The sequence below is a fragment of the Cervus elaphus genome, chromosome 11 (assembly GCF_910594005.1).
Source record: "Cervus elaphus chromosome 11, mCerEla1.1, whole genome shotgun sequence".
NCBI classification, from domain to species: domain Eukaryota; kingdom Metazoa; phylum Chordata; class Mammalia; order Artiodactyla; family Cervidae; genus Cervus; species Cervus elaphus.
Window position 1 is genome coordinate 30532071 of NC_057825.1, and position 18974 is coordinate 30551044.

An 18974-nucleotide genomic window follows, 5' to 3' on the forward strand; every position below is an offset into this window, starting at 1 on the left:
GCTTCTGGAATCCCACAGCATCCAATCCAGTGCAGAGCTCAGCCCCTAGGGTCTATCTGGCAAGGTCCTGCATAAACTGAATCACCGGTTCTTTTGGCTGGTTCCGTTCTGTGCTCAGGCCAGACTGGCAGCTGACTCAGAGAGACAGCCCCTCGACTCAGGGCTTCCGCTTAACAGAGCCGCTGCTCAACAAAGACAGTCTCTTGACATCTCAAGCGGCGTGTCTGCTCGCTCGCCAATTAAAAGGCTCATGTCCTCAATGTGACAAATGCCAGGGAAAACAATTCTGCAATTCAGAACACAAGTGGGGAGAACACGAGAGAGGTGATCATGAACCAAGCGCCAGCCTTGTCCTCGGCATTCATCAGGCTTCTCAGTGAGACAGCACGATTCTCCCACGATTTCCTGGGTCACGCCAGCCCCTGTGCCCACACTGCAGGATCATGTGAAGGGTCAGAGTTGTTTTTCCATAGCTTAGATTTCGGCAGGCAGATCTTAAGTTTTCTTAATCCATATTTAATAGCCTGACAGTGCTGCCGGGTGGCTGAGCTGTGAGGATGAAGTGGAGATGAGGTCCCTGTGCAGCTAAGCCCTTCTCTGCCTATCAGGACAGGCTGCCCCAGGACCGGGTCTGAGGGTCAGAGAGCAGCTCTGATATCGGAAGACCGTAAGGAAAGCAGGTATTCCTCCCAGTTTTTCCTCTGGATCAGTTGTCACCCCAGTGAAAGCAGAATTGTATATTCCTTGGTTTGTATCCAGGTTCCTCAGTCCATGGGATTCTCCAGGCACCAATACTGAAGTGGGTTGCCATTCCCTTCTCTAGGGGATCTTCCCAACCCAGGGATTGAACCCAGGTCTCCTGCATTACAGGCAGATTCTTTACCATCTGAGCCACAAGGGAAGATTTAAGTTAAAAAAAAAATAAAGTAACAGCTTTATCAAGATATAATTCACCTCCCATGCAATTCACCCATTTAAGGTGTACAATTCAATGTTTTTTAAATATATTCACAGATACATGCATCCATGTATTTACCATGGTCAATATGTTCATCACCTCGAAAAGAAACCTATACACATTAGCAGTCACTCCTCATTCACCTCTCCCTCCAGCCCCCTGGGAACCATGAATCTACTTTCTGTCTCTATAGGTTTCCTTATTCCGGACATATCAAATGAATGGCATCATATAATATGTGGTCTTTTGTTACTGGATTCTTTCACCTAGCTTTAACCAAGTACATTTTTTCAAGTTTCACACAGTTGGCTGTGTGGGATTAGGCAAATGGCTTGACCTTTCTGAGCTTCAGTTTCTTCATCTTAATATGGGGAACATTCCAGTATTAACACACACAAAAGGCTTTGAGCTGTGCTTGAGATACAGGCTTTGGTCAATGGGAGTTTTTAACCATCTTTCTCATCCTGGCTGTCCCTAAACTCTGTCTGGGGGCGCCGCACCTCTCTGTTTTCTGCTGTCTGCACCACTCTCCCCACAGGGGCTGCGCCTGAGCCCCAAGGACTGGGTCACCCTGCGTATGCCTTTTAAGTCCTCACAAATGTGCAGAGCCTCCTGCACACCACCCCTCTTCCCAAGGCAGTCTGAAGGCCCCTCTTTGGGCTCCGATGTTCACAATAGCTCAGGGGACATCACCTGGAGGGCCTCCGCTTTGTATCCTCAATGTTTCTACTCTGCAACTGGGAGCGGGTGTCATCACAGCCCGGGTGGAAAGGAACCTCCCTCCCTTTGCTCCTACTTGTCGATGTGCCATGATACCTTAATGCTAATATTATAAACCATAAAGTGACACGGACACCTTTAGAAAGGTCACAGGGTAAAAGAAAAGGAAATCTATCCCTCCAGCCTGAACATGTACTGACTTCCTTGTGGAGTCTTTCCATCTGCAGGTGGGTAGAATTTTATGAGACCAGTGAACTCCACTGGAGGGACTCTGAGAAGACAGAGTTCCCACACCCCAAGGGATTCCCTGGCCATCCAGTGGTTAGGACTCTGTGCTTTCACTGCTGAGCATGTGGGTTCAAACCCTGGTTGGGGAACTAAGGTCCCACAGGCTGCATGGCCCCCCAAAAATTTCTTTTAAAGATTTCTCCACCTCAGAGCACTAGAGCAGCATTTCTGTGTCATCACCCCATTTATATTGGGACTGTGGTTTCTTTGTGTGTTTTTATATCTTTTCCATGTCTGGGTTTGTCTCCCCTGAGAGCCTGTAAACTTGTAAAGAACAAGAACTGTGTGGTCTCCCTTTATAGGAGTCTGTGTTTCATAAAAAAAAATAAGTAAAAGAAAAAAAATTTAAGGTTTCTTATCTATGCACACAACCTTCTCTTATTGACATAAGGATCCAGTGTCTCTAGAAATTGTCTTGTAAACACTTCCCCCCACCCCATGGCTTATCCTCATGTCCACCTAGCGGTATCTTCTGCCCCAGAACTGTCTGTGCTGTATAAGACGACAGGAAAATTCAGCCAGGGCCAGCGCAGGGTCAAGAGGTAGGATATCTCTGAAGCTTTAGGATTTTGTTTGCTTATACTGCATATCCGATACTGAGACTTTTCAGAAATACTATTGAAAATAAAAGTTTCCTTCCTGCCATGTGGGAACTCTGGGAAAGAACCTACCCTCTATTCTGGGCCTTTGCTTTATTTCAGACACTCGGAGGATGAAGAAGGAAGCTTCTGGTATAACCAAGGCATCGTCATGGCCTGAGACAAGGCTGTAATAAATATTATAATCAAGTTTCTCGCTTTTACTGCGTGCTTACTGAGTGCCAGGCCCTTTTCTAAATATCATGTTCTCTCCTCCCACCTTTACAAAACTCTGTAAAGAAGAGTTGCTCATTTACTAGGGAAACTGGGGCATCGACAAAAAACAGCCTCAAAGCCCCACACTAGTCACCATGGAACCAGGATTCCTACCGTAACAGCCACACCTGAAAACACAGAATAACGACCTCAAAGTTTAGTCCTTCTGGTTTCAGCCATCCTCCATGATGGGCAAAGCATGTGGCCCCATTTTCCCACCAGAGACTCATAAACATCCTTGTGAGGTCAGGGGCAGGGTGGGCTCGTGTGTGAGTGCGCCACCCCATGGACTATAGCCCACCAGGCTCCTCTGTCCATGGGATTTCCCACGCAATACTGGAGTTGGTTGCCATTTCCTTCTCCAGGGGATCTTCCCAACCCAAGGATGGAACCGTTGCTTTGGCAGACAGATTCTTTACCCTTGAGCCACCAGGGAAGCCCCAGGAGCAGGTCACAGGGCCCAGATCTCCAGGGGGTATAGGTCCAGGCCTTGGGTGCACCCACTCCTAATCTCGCGCATCAATTGCTTCTTTCTTAACAGACAAAAATAAAGGGAAGGAACCTATTAAATCTGCACAACACTCCCATGGAGTTCAAGTGTTAACGTCCCCAGAAAGGTTAAGAGATGCTCCAGATTAAATCAAGCTCGGAAGTAGTGTCCCTACCTCAGAGCATTGCAGGGCACATTTGTTGTTTTTCATACTTGGTCTAGCACAGGACATCTGTGGTGTGAATAGGGGAATATGTGGCTTTATTTTCCCAGTGAAAGCTGGCGCTCCCTTCAATTCATGAACGTAGGCGACAAACCACAGTAGTATGTGGCTCTGTCATCCGTAGGAATCATAGATATTTTCCTCCTTGTTGCACATGTCTCGAAGTATCATTTATATTCACCACTACTTGGAAGTTACAGTATTTTAAACACGACTCTTAAGACTTCCCTGGCGGTCTAGTGGTTAAGATGCCACGCTTTGCAGCGGTGGCGGGTGGTGTGTGTCCATCCCTGGTTCGGGAACTGAGATCCTACGTACTGTGCAGCACAGTCAAAAAAATCCAATTAAAAAAAAAATGACTCTAGACTTTATTATTTAATGCATTGATAGAGAAGGATATTTACTACATTAACATTTTGTTTTTAACATTTGATAACTATGTTTAAATGTAACACGTTTCTTGAATCATCCTATGCAATTTATTTTATGTATTTAAAAGCATTATTCTGAAAAGGTGTCTACAGGCTTTTCACCAGGCTTCCAGAAGTGTCCATGGCACCTGGCTACCCTCTACTCACAGTACCCAGAAAAGCATTTTGGAAGGATTGAAGATGGGAAATTCAGGGGGGGTGCCTTACACACACACACACACACACACACACACACACACACTATCCTTGATCCTCACTGACATAGGGGGGTTTTGCCCTGGAACCAGAGCCCCTGCCAGCTCCTGGCAGCCCGGTTCTCTGAGCATCTCCAGGAATGGAAACCACTCATGACTCGCAGCAAAACACCGCTTCGTTTAAGCCAGAGAAACACAATTTATTACCAGCATGTTTTCAGTTCCAAGCGATGCCTTGAAAAGGTCAGCTTATATGAATATTTAGAAAAAGCAGATCAAAAAATAAGAGAGACTTGGTATTTGGGTTTTTTTCTTCCTTTGATGAAGAAAATTCAGGCTTGCTCTTATCCTGGGCAATCTACTGTACTTGTTACTCTACCTGCATTTACTCTTTAAGGAGGAAGATGTCCTCGGACGGCATTTGGGGAAAAGATGTATGTCGTGGGAATTGTACAGCGTTTGAAACTGGGGCAGCAAGCCCTGAACATGGGACCTACTTGTTATTTACTGTCCGTGAAGACAGCAAATGAGGAGAACATGTCTGCTTTGAGGGGCCTGTTCAGTACCTAATTGTTTTGTATTTATTTCAGCTGATGGCCACTCTTTTCATTAGGGGCTTTTAACCGGTGAGTCATCTTTTGCAAATACAAATTTGATGGGGCCAGTTCTTTTAAAATCTCTTGGCTCCCCTTTGCCAGAGGAGAAAGTACAAAATCCTTAACCTCGCGGCCAGGCCTTTCATGCTCTGACTGCAGCTTTCTTGTTAACCTCATGCATGACTCTCCTCTCCCTTCCTCCCATCCCTTCCCCTCCCATCCTTTCCCATTTACACAGTGGCGATTTACTGGATTATATTGTACAGTGAGCTTTGTAAAAGAGTAAGCTAGTATTTGTATTCTTTATTTCATGTCGTAACTTTTAAAAATAACTTTATTTTTATGCTTAGTAGGATGGATTTTCTTTAAACCCTCAGGCTTTCAATCGGCCTCTAAAATGTAGTCTTGATGTTTTGTATAACCTTGATAAACATTCTTTACAAAATTCTGGGTTTATTTTTGAAAACATGCAGACTATACATTTTAAAGCAGTTATTTGTTCGGCTTTTTCTGCTCCCTTTTCTAATTGTATCAGACAACTGAATAATGATTTACTTAATTCATTTGCACAATCTCTGATGATGGTTAGGAGGCTCAGCTCCTAGTGTCCTTGATTTTTGCTGTCCCTTGATTCTTGCTTTTTTCTAGTCTTCCCTCTTTCCCAGATCTCATCCACAGTGATTATGCTCTTCAGATTCCATACGAGCACTATTTCTTGGTTCCCTACTGCCCACCAGACTCTACGCTGAGTGCCAAGTGGAGACTGTGGAAAAAACAGCCAGGCTGCCTCCCCCTTGACTTCTCATTCCATAGACTCTGACACTTAAAAAGAATGAAGGCTTTTATGCAGAGTGTGACAACTTGTAGAAACAGAAGGTGGGGGCACGTTTATTTATTTTCTCATGTCCATCCCCCCACGTACAATCAGTTTGTAGTCTCTGGAGAAAACTCCCTGTGAATTTAATAAGACCTCCCTTCGATGCCTCCAAAATAGACACGTCTCAGGTCTGGCTCCTTTTGGTAGTGTTTGCCTTTAGCCTCTTAAATAATCAGTAATAGCATTTTGTTTCACCTCTAAAATTAGACCACTTCTACAAAGTTTGGCCTTTTATGACTGATTTACAGCACTCTGTAAAAGGGTTAGCTAAATATATATTTTATAAATGTCATGTAATTCAGAGTTACAGTGCAGGTCTAAAACAAAGCTTATCAACTTAACCTGTTTTAACTTTAAAGTGTATGTAGCTTGGCTTGGTTTGGTTGATTGTGTGCTGATCTACTATTATTCTCATCATTGTCATCATCACCAGTTTAATTCATCTGTTTTCAGTGAAGGCTTTTGTTAAAGTCAAATAAATAAGTAGAAATCCAGTGAATGTAAGGTGTTTTTGGGTATGAATTGTATTCATCTTTCTGCTCAAGAACTTCCTGGGAGGGCAGATAAGTTTGCCATTGTGTGAAGCATCCAGGGAGGAATGGTATTCCATTTTCCTTAATTCTATCATGACATAGTCAAGCATGTTCTTTAGCTCATTATTAGCCACTGTCATATACTGAACTGTGTCTCCCCAAAATTGATATGTCAAAGCCCTAACCCCAAGACCTCTGAATGTGTCTGTATTTGAAGACAGAGCTTTTAAAGATGCCATTAAAATTAAGTGAGGTCATATGGGTGGACCCTAATCCAATCTGACCGGTGTCCTTAGAAAAAGTGGAACTTTAGACTCACAAAGACACACCAGGGATGTGTGTGCACACAGAGGAAAGACTGAGTTCACAGCTAGAAGGCTGCCATCTGCAAGCGAGGACGAGCAGCCTCAGGAGAAACCCAAGCTGCTGCACCTTGACCTTGGACTTCCAGCCTCCAGAACAGTGAGAAAACGAATTTCTCCTGTTTGAGCCTCCCTATCTGCGGTATTTTATCTTGGCGACCCCAGCTGACTGAGACAGCCACCAAGCCTCCCTCAAAGGATCCCACTTCAGAGCAGAGTCCGGCGAGATGACACAAGCCGGCATCCTCTCTGTCTTTGTCAGTGGGGAAGTCGAGGCAGAGGAGACTCCAGGCTCTTGATGCAGTGGGGCAGCGGCAGGGCTGAGGGGAGCCACCTCTGCTGGACCCCCAGCAGGGTCCTCACCCGGGGCCCAGTGCACCTAGAGCTGTGCCAGGGACCTGGGAGGATTCAGGGAGGAGGGCCTTCCAGAATCCTCAGAGCAGTGATCTGGGCTTCGCCCAGGAGTGTTCCTTCCCTTTCCGCTGGATCTTAACAAAACATCTGAGCACTAAATCTGAAACTCTTTCTCTAGTAGAGCCACGTGGTGCCTGCGTCTAGCACCCACGAGTGAGGAGCCGGAAACATTCTCCCACGCCAGCTCTGCGGGTTGCTGGCTACTTGTGCTTGGGTGTAAATGCTCACATTGTGTCTTCTGTTCCTGCCACATTTAACGCTTCAGCCTGGATGCAGCTTTATCTCTGCTTTGGGAATTTTCTACATCTTATTTATGAGTATTAAAATTCTGGAGTCTTCCCCCACTGGGAGGGCAGCACCAGAAGAAGCCTGCATGGAGTCCAGCAACCTCCAAGCTGGCCACTGGAGGCACCTCAGCTGGTCTGAAATGTGCTGACAGGGCCCAGCTGAGCCAGCGTTGGATGGAGGGAGGTGGGAGGCAGGAGGCACGGTCACTCTGGGTCATACAAGACACAGAAGAAGCAGGCCTGGGCGGGAGGGAGCTGGGTGGTGGCCATCAGCATCTCAGGTGTCGCGGGTGGTGCATCTGGGATCCAGGGTGTTCTGAGGCCCTTCCGCCTTTCCTAGGTGTCTGCAAGACCCTCCTGTGTGCTTCATGCTGCGCGTTCCTGACCCAGGGGTTGGAGCTGGGAGGGGTGGTGACAGAGATGGGAGAGAGTAAAGCAGCCCTGCTCTGTGATGGTGCAGGGTAGAGAGGAAGGAAGGGCCCTCGTGCAAATACAGTGAGCAGTATAGGATGATGTTGGAGGAAAGGCTGAACTCAAAGTGAGCTCTGAACGAGAAATGGCCAGGTCTCTGGGGGCTGGAGTAGGGAAGGTAACCTTTTATTCTGGACAGAGGCTGCAGTCTCCTGGAGGCCTTGGCAACGAGGCAAGAGGAACAACCAGGGCTGACCAGGTCTGTCCTTGGGTCTGTCATGTTAGGGGTTTTGGGCTTCTGGGTTCCTTCCCCACCTAAGGCCCCACTGTGTATTTGAGACTTCTCATGGAGTCTCCAAGGTGTCCCTAAAGTTGCAGGGTGGGCCAGGGAGGCACTCTGAAATTCCTTCTTCCTTCTTTAGGGCTGTCACAGGCTTGTGACAGGGTCAGGCAGATATGGGATGGCCAGGGAGAGTTCCCCTGGCTCAGAAGCAGCCAGGAGCAGGGGGCCCCACCAAACATCCGATCAAATACCCCTTCCTTACCTGTGGTGACCTGTTGGCTGGGAACCCAAAGAAAACTCAAGGATCCCCACTCCTGGGCAGAAGAGTAGGGGTCAGCACATCAATAACAGCCCCCAGTATTCTCATGCAGGCCTGCAGCGGCCAGGGCTGTCCTAGAGAGGGCTCATTTGAGCCACTCAGCAGACAGCAAGGCATCTATTAGAAACTCATTTATTCCTTGCCTATTTATGCTTCACTTAGCGAATTTGTTTGGAATGTCTGCTTTCTGTTAGACACTAGTGCTCCAGCCTAGAGCAGGGGATGGCAGCCTTTTTCTTTTTCTTTTAAAGTATGGAACACTTCACGTATTTGTATGTCATCCTTGTGCAGGGGCCATGCTAATCCACTCTGTATTGTTCCAGCTTTAGTATATGTGCTGCCAAAGTGAGCACAGGCTTTTTCTATAGATTAAATATTTGGGGGATTCCCAGGTGCCTCAGTGGTAAAGAATCCACCTGCCAATTAAGAAAACTCAGGAGATGTGGGTTTGATCCCTGGGTTAGGAAGATCCTCTGGAGAAGGAAATAGCAACCCACTCCAGTACTCTTGCCTGGGAAATCCCAGGGACAGAGAAGCCTGGCTGGCTACAGTCCATGGAGTTGCAAAGAGTCAGACACAACTTAGCAACTAAACAATAACAGCAAAAATGCTTTAGCTTTGAGGGCCATGTTGTCTCTGTTGTTGTACTTACCTCTTATGCAGCAGAAGCAACCACAGACAATACACAAGTGCATGGGTGTAGCTTTGTTCCAGTAAAACTTGATGGACAGGCACCAGCCTGGATTTGGCCCAGAGACCGCAGTTAGCTGCCCATCCTAGACTGGAAACACAGAGGTAAACAAAAGTAGATATGGGCTCTGTCTGTATGGAGCTTACACTCTAGGCAAGGAAGACAGGAGTTAATCCTATAATTACAAGCATAAATTATAATTATGAACCCAGGCACTTGAAAGGAGAGAGACCCTCTCTATAAATAGGAGTGTGATACAGCCTCAGGTCAAGGCAGGCTTCCCTCGGGAGTTGATACTTGACTTGGGCTCTGAATCAGCATTAACAGGGGACGAGAGAGGAAACAGTGCACAGAATGGCCCTGTGGCAGGAGTACGGAATATTCTGGAAACTGAAACATGGCCAGTGTGCAGGAGCATACAAGAGGACCAGGAGCAGGGGGATAAGGCAGGATGGAAAGTGGTCACCAGTCCAGGCACAGCCTGGAGCGGGGAGGCTTAAAGCAGGGGAGGAAGAGGATCAGATGTGCATTTTGAGAAAAGTCTCTCTGGCTGCATCGGAGAAAAGCAAGTGAGGACTGTTGCACGGGAGGGAGGCGGCTATGGAGGTAAAGAGAAGTGGATGGAGATAAAGACTTCAGAAGCAGTGTTGATGGGGTGGCGATGGAGGGAGAGGCTCCTAGGTGTCAGGTTTGTACAGTCGATGGTTAGGGCTGCTCTCTGTCTACCAGAGCCCTTGGGAAGTCCCTGATGGTTTGCCTTGTTTGGGTCAGAGGAAGAGGTGTGGCACTTTGAGTTGTCTTTGAGACATCAGATTAGAGGCGGTGGATAAGCAGTGAGATGGACAGATCTGGATTGTAGAGGAAAGTAGGGGCTGAGATCATGTGTTTTCAGGAGCCATCAGCAAATGGAAGGTAAGAAATGCCCTGAGCATGAATCATGTGGGGAAAGGAGTAGAGTTAAAAAAAAAAAAAAGGAAGAGAGCCTAGAGAAAACACTTAAGGGACTCTGATATTTAATAGCCAGAGAGAGAGAGAAGTGTTCCTGCAAAACAGAATGAAACAGCAACCAAGGGAATGGGGGGGAATGTATGAGATCGGTAAGGAAGTGTTTAAGCAAGGTTTGTGTTCAGCTTGTACACACAGACTGACCACTGATGCCCAGAGACTATTCTGACTGGTCAGTGCATCCACATGGCCAGTGCCCGTGCCATCCCAGTAGTTTATATCATGATTGTCATCCCTACTTTTAAGGAATGATAATCAGTATGGAAATCTTCTGGGATGGCAAACAGGATGAAAAGTAGAAACCTTCCATTGCATTCAACACAAGTAGTTTATATAGATGGAGGCTTCCCTGGTGGCTCTGGAAAAGAACCCGCCTGCCAGTGCAGGAGACAGAAGAGACACAGGTTCCATCCCTGGGTCACGGAAGATCCTCTGCAGGAGGGTATGGCAACCCACTCCGGTATTCTTGCCGGAGAAGCCCATGGACAGAGGAGCCTGGCAGGCCGTGACCCACAGGTTTGCAAAAAGTCAGACACAATTGAAGTGACTCAGCACGCAAGTACATATCGTTGGTGACCTTAACAGGAGAACTTGAGAGGCAGTGATGGGCTGAGGAGTGAGCTGAAAGAAGGAATGGGCGGTGAGTTACTAGACAGGAGACCCAGGAAACCCCTGAAGAATTTTCGCTGGGATGCAGAGAAGCTGAGCAGGACAGGTAGAGGAGAATCCAGAAGGGGATGGAGGTGGGAAGCTGAATTATTTTTTATAAGATGTTAAATGATGAGACGGACTTATTGGTTCAACACACCTTCTGTGTACTTAGTCACTAACCAAACTTGTATCTATCTTATTTGTTGATTCATTGTTTGATCCAACATTCTCATCTCATCCTTGGAGATATTTACTATGTCACAAGCACCAAATTCATTTTATTTCCTTCTTTGCTTTTCCACAGGCATTTGTTGAGCACTTACTATCTGTCAAGTACGGGACAAGGTCTACTGATAGAGAGATGAATAAGTTAGAGTCTGTTGTTCAAGGGACTTATAGTTTTGTGCAGCCTCTAAAGGGTTTTCAATGAAAGGAAACCAGATTTGGGTCTCAGGAAGATAATTTGGGGGACAGACAAGAGCAAGCAATAAGCGCTAACATTTATTAAGAACCTACTGTGTGTCAGTAGGCTTCTGAGTACTTTCTTGAATACTTTGTTTAATCTCCCAGCAGGCCTATGGGTAGGTGCTTGTGTTCCCATGATACAGCTGAGCAGACTGAGGCAGGTCAAAACGCTGATGAATGGGGAGGCAGCCCTTGACTGAGACTGAGCTTGTGCACAAGCCTGAGACAGCCTGTGGTTTTTCCCACCTCCCACTTTGGGTCTGGGCTCTCGGACCAGATTGGAGCGTCCAAAGGGTCTCAGTTCAAAATTCGTATGTTCCAGCTCTCCCTGCAGCTGCTCTCAAAGTTCCACGCCTGAAGCTTTGAGGAGTGTGGAATCGAAGTAGCCAGTTTAATTCTTCCTAAATAGGAGTTCTCATGGAGCTGTTAATTTTTTAGCGACTTTGTGGCTGAAATGCCCCCATGGAAAGAGAAACACTTGTTTCTGGGAAATCATATTCACTCTTTGCTGCCTGAGACCTCTAAATGGACCCCAGTGACCTCATGTAGCTTCCCTATTAGGACACCCCGCCTCACTAGCAAATGCACCTTTTCTCCTCTATTTTTGCTGGAGGTAAGGACGGGGAAAGTGGATTTGCATGACTTATAAAATTTAAAGTACGCCTCAGGACCCAAAGCCACATCATTAGCCAGCACAGATCTTGCTTTCCTAGGTTTTAATTACAGTGACTCCTCATCCCATTATCTGGGCTTCCCTGGTGGCTCAGACTGTAAAGCGTCTGCCTGCAATGCGGGAGACCCGGGTTCGATCGCTGGGTCAGAAAGATCCCCTGGAGAAGGAAATGGCAACCCACTCCGGTCCTCTTGCCTGGAAAATGCCATGGACGGAGAAGCCTGGTAGGCTACCATCCATGGGGTCACAAAGAGTCGGTCACGACTGAGCGACTTCACTTTCCTTTCCTTTTCCTCCTCCCATTAGGAGGGATGATGTAATGTAACAGCCCCTGGCCCAGGACTGACAGAGAGAAAGAGCTGGAGGCTGGGTTTGCCAGCCAGTGGGGAGGGAGTGCTCCCCAGACAGAGGTGGGACCAGAGCACTCCCACCTGGCACTTTTCAGCAGGGCTTTTCCCATCTGGAAAGAAGACTGGAGATGGATTTTCATGTCTACATACACTTTTCAATAAAAAATGTCTTCATTTTTTTAAAGCAATGACAGTGTTCTGGCAGGGCTGAAGAAAAGCAAACTAGTCTGGGATCCAGAAGGAATACCCGCCAGAAGAGTAGGCAGGGGTCAGTGTGGAGAAATAACCTGCTACCATGGGATTCTTGAGGTTGGCTCTGACCAGTGAGTTCACAGCCCCAAATTATCCCCAGCTGACAGATGCAAAGCCTAGGCCATCAGCTGCCACATGGCGTGTTCATGCAAGAAGCCATGTTCTCCTCCTGCACTGTTGGTGGGAATGTTAAGCTGGCTCAACCACTATGGAAAACAGTATGGAGGTTCCTTAAAAAGCTAAAAATAGAGCCACATATGATCCAACAATCCTACTCCTGGGCATGTATCTGGAAAAATCAAAAACTCTAATTCAAAAAGCTGCATGTACCCCAATGTTCAAAGCAGCGTTATTTACAACAGCCAAGACTTGGAAGCAACCTAAGTATCCATCAACAGATGAATGGATAAAGAAGATGTGGTGTGTGTGTGTATATATATATGTGTGTGTGTGTGTGTGAGTGTGGATCTATATGTATATATGTGTGTGTAGACATGTATATTCCATTACACACAATGGAATACTATACAGCCATAAAAAAGAATGAAATTTTGCCATTTGCAGCAACATGGATAGACCTAGAGATTTCATACTGAGTAAAGTAAGTCAGACAGAGAAAGGCAAATGTTTATTGTATCACTTATATGTGGAATCTGAAAAATACTGTTATTTACAAAACAGAAACATATTCATAGACATAGAAAACAAACTTATGATTACCAAAGGAGAGGAAGAAGAGGGATAAATTAAGAGCATAGGATGAACAGATATACACTTTTACATATCAAATAGACAAGAAACAAAGATTTAGTGTATAGCACAGGGAACTGTATTCAGCATCTTATAAAAACCTATAATGAAAAATCTGAAAATATATATATATTACTGAATCATTTTATTATACACCTGATACTAACACAATATTATAAATCAACTAACTTCAGTTTTTAAAAAGCCATATTCTCATTTTCAGGCTTCCTTCTACATGTCACTTCTTCCTTTAAGGATTCTGTGGTAGGACAGAAAATTCTCTAGGCTTCAGATTTCCCACCCAATGAAAGCGTTGTTGCAGTAAAGACCTGCTCATGTCTCTAAGTGGGTTTGGGTTGTAGAGTAAACCAAGGCTTTGCCAGTAGGACAACTGTACACATATGGTGCTCAGGAAACTAACTTTGCACCCAAATGTAACACAGTTCCCCACATTCCCAAATAAAAGGGCTCCAAAAAAAATTTTAGTCGACCCGAATACATGGATATTTTTGGAATACAGTATAAATGAAACAACAAACTGTTTACTTATAATATGTAATTAATTACTTTAGTTACACATCTTTAAAATCACAAAATAAGTAAACTGTTAATTTTTAAATACTACTTTCTCCCACTTTTATTAGATGAGTCATTCTCCAAACCTGTCAGGTGCAGTTTCCACTGCAAAGTGTCTTTTGTTCCCAGTGTATTTTTTTTATCCCTAGCCTAGAGCAGCTTTTCAAGTTCTCTGACAGTTTTCCAGAGCTCATGAGCCTCACTTCCGTCTACATATTCAGACAGCACTTTTAGAATCAATGGATCATGCCTTCCTTCAAAATTTTATCCAAGTTCCCATATCCCATATCCCAGTTCCCATAAGTTGAGGCAGTTTGCTTTTTCCTTTTTCATTTGCCTTATAGGTGACTATTCATGATCTCTTACAGCAATTAACCATTGTTGGGTTTCTGTTTAAAGTGACTTTTAAAAGTCTTGTTTACAACAACATCCAAACACTAAAATTATGAAGTCATAATCCCAAGAATAATTACCACATCTGTGTTAACTAAATCAGGTGGGAGAGTACATCTGAGAGATTTTTACTGATACAGAATCCATCAAACTGTATATTGGATATATTGAATTTAGAATATTTAATAATTTAATATATAATACCCTTTTATTTAAGTACAGTTGATTTACAATGTTGTGTTAATTTCTGCTGTACAACAACATGACTGTACATATATGCATATTATTTTTATACTCTTTTCCATTATGACTTACCCTTTTTTCTGAGGGATAATGGGAGATTCAAGGGAAAGACGATCATATATTTGGGTGTAAGCAAAAAGTTTTAACTTCTAAATTCTCCTCTAACATCCATCAGCTTATTATATTGCACACAAGAGTGTTTCTTTACTGGCTGTTCAGTAGTTAATGTCTGTCCATACAGGTGGACACGTGCAATGAATCCAGAGCACAGAAAGTGGTGCTGAGTTCACTGGGCCCTGCCAAGAACGCTGGCCACCATCTTTCCCCACTTCCTAGACACCGGTAACTGCAAGCCCCTTCTGACCACCTTTCTGCCGACCTGCCGCTGGGCTTTTGTGTGGTTTAATGAACATAGAGTCATTTGGAAATATGCACTGTGTTCCACAAAAGGAAACAGTAATATAATCAGAAATCATTATATTCCAGCACTTCAGCACTATTGCTACTATTAATGTCCATTATCAGTATATTACCTGAAATGTGTTTAACAGTCACAGGCACTAATCAAGTTGCCTGTCCTAGAGAATGTATATTCTCTCTGTCTGGATCACACTATGTATTGTGCTGTGACTGTTTTAAACTTTTTTTTTTTTTTTCACATAATTGGAACCTGCTACTTCATATTCTGAAAAGTAATGTAGTGGGTGAAACCCTGAGAGGTTCAAAGCCTAGGCTTCCATCAGGGAAATAATACAATTTCCATGCAGAATGATTATAATATTATTCAGTGATTACATGAAAGTGGGGGGGTCTGTTTTTGTTAGACTTTTGAAAGTGGCAAATTGAATTCCATCCAAGTAATCAGAGGTTATGAGTTTCCAGCACAGTATGTTTGCACATGTTGGAGGCTTATTTTCCCGGAGTCCTCCCTAGCCTGCTGCCCTCTGAGCCTTTGCTGGCCTCGAAGGACAGACCTGAAGTGCCTGGGAGTGAATTCGCTGACGAGAGCTCTCAGCCGATGAGAACTGGGAGTTGGCAGCAGAAGCTCCAGCTTCCTCATACTGCAGGTGGGGTAACTCTGAGACGTGTCCTTCTCCTTCCTCCCAGAGGTCCCTGCGGACACTGGCCCAGGTGCCCCCAGTGGCATGGTGCTTATCTCGGGCAACTTTTGTTGGCTTCCTTCACTTACCTGTTTCAGTTCCCCACTCACCGGCCTGAGCTTTCTGGCCTCACTCTCCAAGTAAACCACTTGCCTCAAAGCCTTGTCTGGGTTCTACTTCCCAAGAGAAGTACACCTAGGCCCCCTAACCCTCCCCCTTCCCATTTGGAGAGCACCCTCTCAATCTTCCCCGGCGACTCAGCAGTAAAGAATCTGCCTGCCAAAGCAGGAGACACAGGTTCGATCCCTGGGTTGGGAAGATCCCCTGGAGAAGGAAACGGCAACCCACTCCAGTATTCTTGCCTGAAAAATGCAACGGACAGAGGAGCCTGGCAGACTGCAGTCGACGGGGGTCACACCGAGTCAGACACGACTGTGTGACTGAGCACACAGATGCCTCGCTGGATCCCTCTGTCCTTTAAGATGGCAGCACCCAGACGTCTTCATGTTTCAAAGCATCATCCTCCTGAAAAATGAAAATTCTGAACTTTTTTTCTTTTAATCAGGAAAGTGATGGATATAATTTATTTCTCCTTCTTCTCTTAATTATTATTACCCCATTCAAGTGAGACAAGATGATTTCATCCAGGTTGTATTTTAAATGCCCATAATCGATGCCCTCATTCTGAGCATGAATCTATGTGCACTTAGATAATTTATGTATAATTTTAATAGATTTGTCAACGGCAGCCCTTCCTCGTCTAAACAGGCTGCTTGCAGACAGATCACTTAATTTGCTCCTCGATGCTATTTTTCATACATGGTTGCTGCGCAGCCGACAGATAGCAGATGATCCCATTACAAACACATTTGACAGGGCATGGGCTGTGGGGATGAGCAAACTCAAGGTCTCCTATGGTGGCGAGCAATGTGTGTCTCCCTCTCACTAGGAAGGGGAAGTCCCAGGGCCCAAGGCAAGGTGCTGGGGCTGCGGTCAGCCGCAGCCCTCAGGAGCTGACGAGCACTCCCGCTTACTTGCCCTAAGAGAGCTTGTTGGTGCCCAGCACATTCCCTACCCTGGGGATCACCTGTTGACAGTTCTTGCTTCCTGCCTCTCTATTTGTGGGGGTGCCCAGCCCATTCATGGGGCAGGCTAGAAGTCTTCAGGGATTGATGTCTCAAAAGCACTTGTCAATATTACTCAGCTATTAAAAAGAATGCATTTGAATCAGTTCTAATGAGGCAGATGAAACTGGAGCCTATTATACAGGGTGAAGTAAGTCAGAAAGAAAAACACCAATACAGTATATTAATGCATATATATGGAATTTAGAAATATGGTAGCAGTGACCCTATATATGAAAGAACAAAAGAGACACAGATATAAAGAACAGACTTTTGGACTCTGTGGGAGATGGTGAGGGTGGGATGATTTGAGAGAATAGCATTGAAATATGTCTGTTACCATATGTGGAATAAATCACCAGTCCAGGTTTGATGCATGAAACAGGGCACTCAAAGCCAGGGCACTGGGACAGCTCTGAGGGATGGGATGCGGAGGGAGGTGGGAGGAGGGTTCAGGATGGGGGACGCATGTGCACCTGTGGCTGATTCATGTTGGTGTATGGCAAAAACTACCGCAATATTGTAAAGTAACTAGCCTCCAATTAAAATTAATTAATTAATTTTTTTTTTAAAAAGCACTTGTCAGCCAATGAGAGGTGGGAGATGATGAATAAACACCACAGCTTCCTCCTTTGTCTCTTGGGAGGACAACTTTAAGATGGGTTCTCCCCAGCCTCTTGGAGCATCCCCAGCAGGAATGAGCCCCAACTGCCCAGCAGAACCCACTGGTTGATGCTTCCTCAACTGACTTTTCCCCATCTCCTACCTCACATCCCTACTTCCTCGTGGTGATTCCTTGGATCAACTCAAAAAAAAACCTACTTGCATCCAAATTGCTGTTTCAAGGGCCTCTTTGGCGGGGAACTCAAACTAAGATGCTTGTCCTTCTGATGTCTTCAGGTTGATCTTTTAGGTGTGCTTATCCTCCAGGACCTAGATTAGGGCTTGGCAGGGAGCTTCCTGTACCCCAGGAATTCTCCCTCCTCTGACCACCTTCAGCCCCACCAGCAGAGTTAACTTAGCCCTCACCGTCTGCAGCCCCGGGAACTCCCCTGTTTCTGCCCGTGGGTGAGTGATGGAGTAGACACCGAGTCTGCCAGCTCCTTGCTGACCTGAGCGTCTGTCTGAGAGGTGATGGTGCTCCAACCACACCCTCAGTCAGGAGTGAAGACCAGAGATGCCCAGTAGGGCAAAAGATGGGGTAGCCAGACAATGCTGAGAGTGTACCTTTTAGGGGAAAAAAAAGTACAGAAACCCTTCCTTCCAAAGACTGATGTGAGCCCTGATGGATTATTTGCACCATTTCTGTCTGCTGGGGTAATTGCAAAGGCGAGTGCATTGTGTTCCAAGGGAAAAGTGTTCCCTAGACGCGGTAATCCTTGCCATGCCAGCTTGTGACAGAGAGAACCACATCAATTTCTAAATTTTCTCAATGGAGTGAGATGTGTGTAATGTGGAATAAAATATAAACAAGTTTTAAGAAGCATCTATGTGTTTCTTTTTATCAACCTTTAGACGCGTTAAAGCCAACCACAATTTCCTATGAATTCTAGATAATATGTAGTATTTTTATTTGCTACTTCATTGCTAAATGTTTCATATAAAACTGAAGGGGGAAAAAAAAAAAATACACAGTCCCACATATAAAAGAAGCAGCAGATGGCTAAATGTGACCGTGGGAGAAAAGCAGTGAATGGAGTGGGTTCGGAACAGAGGCTCCCCTGTTGGGTACAGGCCGGAGATGGGGTGGAGGGAAACTCAGGTATGAGGTTACCTGTGCTCATTAGCCATTTGCTTCCACTGTGTTTTAAGTAGCCCATTAGTATTCAGAAGAATCTACAGGTATCTTTGTTACGTTTGTTTTTTTTAATCTTTTAAATGTACATATAAATGAATATGTATTATTTATAGATGTCTTTGGATTTAGAAACATCAAGCTTGAAAAATAATGCAGCAGGGACTGTTTGATTTACTGCTCGCTGGAAAGCGAGGACAGGGGCGGGGGAACTTTCTGCAGGAAGGAAGACTGGGTTGGGATAAGTTGTTTAACCATTCTAGGGGACTTTCCTGGCAGCTTCAGTTACAGTTAAACTGTGGAGAGATGACTGGGTGGGGAAAAAAGAGCAGCGGCCAGGGAGTTTACAAGCCAACATTGTTGTCCCAGCTCTCCTGCTAATCAGCTGTGTAACCTTTAGCCTGTCACACACCAGCTCTTACCTTTGGTTTCCTGCCCGTATCTGGACATCAAGCCATGCCAGGCTGTGGCCCAGTGATTTGGTGCGTTTGTAGCGATGGCTGTGGGCTCTGGCCGGACTCATCGATTGCTGGGTTCATTTGCACAAGTGCCATGAGTTTGGTAAGCTGTGGTTCCTTGTTTTTTCAGATGGAACATGAAGCTCTGGTGCGATCAAGCCTCTTGCCTGCACACTTTGGTAGAGACCAGGAAAACAGAATTAGCTTC

The 18974-nt window shown here is 45.4% G+C and overlaps 1 protein-coding gene and 1 non-coding gene across 3 annotated transcripts in view; one reads left to right on the forward strand and one right to left on the reverse strand.

The window, feature by feature from the left end:
* KLHL29 (kelch like family member 29) overlaps positions 1–18974 on the forward strand; it is a 326752-nt gene that overhangs the window by 61562 nt on the left and 246216 nt on the right. The window lies entirely within an intron of this gene.
* On the reverse strand, positions 8487–8593 carry LOC122704110. Its single transcript, XR_006343740.1, has one exon. It is a non-coding gene; the product is annotated as a U6 spliceosomal RNA (small nuclear RNA).